General features: G+C 46.0%; 1 pseudogene; it reads left to right on the forward strand.

Moving 5' to 3' along the window:
- The first annotated feature begins 987 nt into the window (after positions 1 to 987).
- Positions 988 to 1,030, forward strand: LOC115861664 (U6atac minor spliceosomal RNA; annotated as a pseudogene).
- The last annotated feature ends 4,470 nt before the right edge of the window (positions 1,031 to 5,500 follow it).

Here is a 5,500-nt window from a genome sequence, read left to right on the forward strand (position 1 = left end):
TGGAGCACAGGCTCCAGACGCACAGGCTCAGTAGCTGTGGCTCACGAACCCAGTTGCTCCGCGGCAAGTGGGATCTTCCCAGACCAGGGCTCGAACCCGTGTCCCCTGCATCGGCAGGCAGATTCTCAACCACTGCGCCACCAGGGAAGCCCCTAAAATTTATATTTTAAGGCAGGACAAGAAAAATGAAACATAAAATTCTCTCTCTGCATTTGTTTGGGCCTCCTCCCTCCTTCTCCGCTGTGCAGTATGCATCTGAATTACACATGAACCAGAGCTCCTCAAAGATGGGAATGCCTGCCCAACATAAAGATCGATTTTTTTCTTTCCTCTGATGCTCGCAATGCAACTTCTTAAAAGAAGTGTTCTTTCCCAGCTCCGTGGGGAGTCACGGTGACGTGCTGCTCGCTTTGTAGGTGCTTACCAGGACTATGTGTCCTTCGTAGCTTTATGTAAAATATCTGATGTCACTTTGATGTATAATCCTTTGTCTCGAAAATGTGTGTGACTGCGCCTTCCACTTCTAACAGGCAGAACAGTTCTCAGAGCTTTCTGAGAATCTGCTTCCCAGGTTATAAACTTCAGTTTGGATTGAATAAAATTCCTTTTTATTTCTTCTTAACTTGATAGTGAGGAATTTTCGGTGACATTAGAACGCATTAGAGTGACAGATGCTCTCTGCTGGTCCCGAAGAAGCAACTGCCGTGTTGTGAACGTCCTAAGGAGAAGGCCATGTGCCAGCGGCTGCCTCTAGGAGCTGAGGATCGGCTGTACCAACAGACAGTGGCCAGGCCATAGGTAGAAAGAGAACCCTGACCCACAACCTGCAGCAACCAGCCCAGGAAACCAAGCCGTTATCTACAGTAACCAGGAAGCGGCCACCCCATTTACAAGTCAGACTTGTAGGACATCAGACCGCTGTCTCTAGCCACTGGTCCAGGAAGACAAACAATGCCCTCTGTAGCCGTTGGTTCAAAATGCCCAGAACTTTTGTATGAAGGGAGAGAAGGTTAACACTCCCCTTGACAAAACAACCAGAACTTGATGAATAACTGACAGCCTCCTGATTTTGTCCCGATTTCCAACGTGGGACCAAGCAGAGAAACCTAAACACGCTACCGAACAAGCCACACAGGATGCTCACAGTAAGTCAGGCTGCCTCCTGCTTCCCCAGCACAGTAGCCCTGGTCCGGGCACACCTGAGCTGAAGCTGCCTCTTTTCTCCACTGTAAAGCTTTCCCAACCCCCTACCTGCCTTCGAGTCTCTGCCAAACTCAAATAATGGTGGCCGACTCCCTTGCTATTGAAAGCTCTGAAAAAATGGCCTTTCCTTGTCATTTGGTTGGTCTTAATTTATTGCCACCGAGCCAAGAGCCTCAGCCACATAGCTGCAAGGGAGTGGATTCTGCCAACAGACACATGAGCTTAGAGAATCCAGAGGAGGGAGCAGGGTCTCAGCTGAGGTCGCAGCCCTCGCCAACACCCGGATTGAAGCCTCGTCAGGACGGGAAACCCAGCTAAGCTGCACCCAGACTCTTGACCCACGGAAACTGTGAGATGATACAGGTGTGCTATGTCGGGCTGCTACGTGTGTGGCGATGTGACATGCAGCCACAGAAAACGAGTACACAGATCCTTACACGCACGAGGAGTGACACAGCCTGGAGCCAGGCTTGGACCCTCCCCCAGTACATATACCAGTTAGAATAGCCGGTACCTTCAGAATGTCATGCCTGAGGGGTACCACTGCCAGAAAGGGGCAGCAAATGTAACAACATACACCACCTGAAGCAGAATTACTGGAATGGCCACACCAAAATTTTCAAATAAGCCTGATAAAAATGTTAAGAAGGAGAAATTAGCCATGTGAAACAAGAATCAGACATCACACCAAAGGGAAGCAAGTGGAAATATTATATGAAAAAGAATAATTCAGAAAATGATAGGTGGAATAAGGAATAGATGGATACCGGGAATTCCCTGGCAGTCCAGTGGTTATTACTCCATGCTTTCACTGCTGAGAGCCCGGGTTCGATCCCCGGTCGGGGAGCTAAGATCCCACAAGCCACACGGCGTGGCCGAGAAAATAATAATAATAAATGGATGCAAAGAACCCATGAGCGGGAAGATGTGATCCAGGACCTCTGCAAGGAGGCCTCGGGGGAGACTGGAGATGAGAGGTGGAGAAGTTAAAGGGCTCGGAGGACGGAAGTCAACGCGCAGATCCAGAAGGAGAGGAGGAGAAATTTAAAGGCGTGTCTTTAACTTCCCCCGAATTAAACAAGATGAAAGTCTACAGATGGAAGGGTACATAGGGCACCTCACTGTGGATGGGGAAAACGCTCAGACCCCATCATAGTGGAATTCAAACACATTGAAGACAAAGCTATTATTCTTCAGCTTCCAGATGACAGAAGCAGACCACCTACAGTGGAGCAGGAATGAAACTGACCTCAGGCTTCTCAACAGCCTGTTCTGATCAAGAACACCAGGAAGTTAGATTTTTGAATAAATATGACTCTGGACCTAGAACTTTATAACTAGCCAAACTGTCATTGAACTGTGAGGGTGTAATAAAAACATCCTCAGGTCTATAAAGTCTTCAAAAGTGCGCTCTGTGCCAGTGGTGCAGATATGCAAAGGACCACAGAGAAAACAGCTCGTGCAAAGGCTCTGAGGCTGGAATAAGCCCCGTGTGTTCAAAGGACAAAGGAAAGACCAGAGTTGGGTGGCTGGGGGGTGATGGGGTTAAAGCCAGGGCACAGGCCAGAGTGTGAGGACTCCGTGAGCCTTGAGAAAGACTTTGGATTCCCTGAAGAATGATGAGAAGCCAGACGGGTGAGCAGGAAAGGAATGTGATCCAATTTCCCCTCTAATTGCAGTACATCATTCTGCCGGCTGTGTGTAGAAAATCCCCGTAGCGGGCAGGAGTAGATGCAGTTTTCCAGGGAGAAGGCTCCTGGGCTTGTGACGTGGTGGTGGCTCAGCCTAGCCTGGTGGCAATGGAGGTGGAGAGAAGGGGACAGATTCAGGTTAGCTTTGTGGGGAGAGCAGGAAGGTGTCATCGATGTGTCTGTAGTTGGAACCAAAGAAAAAGCAAAAGTTATGCCTTTGTAGGTTAATAGATTTGTAAACAGACTTATCGTGGGGATCATTTTGAAATGTGTGGAAATACCAAATCACTTTGTTGTGCAACAGGAACTAACGTAGTGCTGTAGGTCAATTATACTTCAAACAAACTCATAAAAAAGGAGATCAGATTTCTGGTTATCAGAGGCAGGGGTTGGGGGGAGGGGGGAATTGGCTAAAACTTAAAAGGTACAACCTCCAGTTATAAGATAAATAAACACTAGGGATGTAACGTACAACATGACAAACATAATTAACACTGCTGCATGTTATATATGAAAGTTGTTAAGAGAGTTCCCATCACAGGGAAAACATTTTTTATTTCTCTAACTTTGCATCTATAAGAGATGATGGATGTTCACTAAACTGATTGTTGTATCAGATTGATGTATGTAAGTCAAATCAGCATACTGTACAATATACAGTGCTGTATGTCAATTATATCTCAATAAAACTGGAAGAAAAAAGGTAAGAAAAAAAGAAAAAGCAAGAAATTAAGGAAAATGCAGAGATAGGGAAGTCTGGGGAGAGTTTTACGGGAGCAAATTAGGAGTTCTAACTTCGGTATGAAAACACTGAGTAGCTGTTACCTCCCAAGCATAGAAGATGTAAGAGGATTGTCGAGTATAGAAGTTTGTCGAACACGTGAGAGGTCAGGGCTGGGGTTACAGATTCATGATCATTGGTATAGATAAAGTGTTTAATTAATTCCCCAGAGAGAGTGAATGTGTATAGAGATGGGGCACGGGAGGGGGAGGGGGGACTCGCTGGCATCTGGTGTCACAGGAAGAGGCAGCAAAGGAGAAGAAAGGGAAGCAGCCCAGGAGGAGGCGCAGATCCAGAGAACATGCTGTTGGCATAGAAGCCAAGAGAAAATGGGGCTTAATTGTATGAGGGAAATCAGTTTGTGTGGGGTAAAATGAAGAGAGGGAAGTGCCCACGGAATTGGCAACATCCTGGCAATGGCGACTGACAAAAGCCATTTCAGCCTAACATCAGAGCAAATGGTGGGTGAGGATGACACGGACTTGGGACAAGAGTGGCGTGATTTCAGAGTTACAGGTGGCCCAGTCCAGGGGACAGCAGACTTTTCAATAAATGGCCAGGTGGTGAATAGTTTAGTCTTCGTGAGGAAGATGATGGTTTAAAATGTAGGTTTTATTATTATTCAGGTTTGGCGAGGCAACAGCTCAGGAGAGGACTGCCACTGAAAAGACAGTTTGTCACTCACAATTTCCAAGGGAAGGGGGCACAGCACACCACAGGGGGCCTCGTGGGGAAGCACCAGGGTGGGTCAGGAGGCAAAAATGCTTAAATTAGAAACATGAATAAAAAGTCTAAAAGCAGGGCTTCCCTGGTGGTGCAGTGGTTGAGAGTCCGCCTGCCAATGCAGGGGACACGGGTTCGTGCCCCGGTCCGGGAAGATCCCACATGCCACGGAGCGGCTGGGCCCGTGGGCCATGGCCGCTGAGCCTGCGCGTCCAGAGTCTGTGCTCCGCAACAGGGAGAGGCCTTCACAGGAAAACCCCCAAAGTGGTTAAGCCTAAGTGCTTATAAACTAGGTTGAACAAAGAGTGATTGTGAAAAAGCAATTGAAATATACGAGGAAGCAAAGAGGAGATAAGAGTTCTTTTCATGTGTTTGTACAGATTCTTCTGAGGCTCATATATTTATCATATAGCCACAGTGCCTGGAACTGTGCCTGCCACCCAGAACAGAATCATAATTGAATACAGGACTGAATGAACTACTCTGGGTAAAACAAGAACTACACTTTTCAAATGACTGGAGAACCTACGAAGAGATAGAGTACAGTCAGCTTACCCAAAAGCATAGAACTCAGGAAATGGCAGGGGTTTAGAAAACCCCCAAACCATAAAACAAATGGCAAAAATGGAAACAAATTCACCAGTTGGGTTTAAAAAGAAAATTCAGTTATATAACCGAAAATTCAGTTGCTTCAGAAAGGCTCATCTAAATAAAAAGATGCAGAAAGATTTAAAATAGAGGATAGACAAAAGAATTTATTAAATGAATACAAACACAAAGAAAGCAGGGGTCATGATATGAATTTCAGAATAAATCAGGACAAACACACTTAATGGGGCAAAGGAGGTTTATTATACTGATAGCTATGCCATCCACGGTGAAATCACAGTACACGTAAATATTTATGTACTGTGTAACAGCATGAAAATGCTAGAGTATGAATGGTAGAACATTCAACGAAAAATGTCAAAACTCCAAGTGAAATGGAAGATGTTAACACATCTGCCCTAAGTCCATTTTATTCAAGAAGGTGGGTAGGGGAGAAGGCAGGGTATCAATTAGGAGATTGGCAAAGAGAATAGTAAAAATAAATGACATGGAG

The sequence above is a fragment of the Globicephala melas genome, chromosome 15 (assembly GCF_963455315.2).
Source record: "Globicephala melas chromosome 15, mGloMel1.2, whole genome shotgun sequence".
Lineage (NCBI taxonomy): Eukaryota > Metazoa > Chordata > Mammalia > Artiodactyla > Delphinidae > Globicephala > Globicephala melas.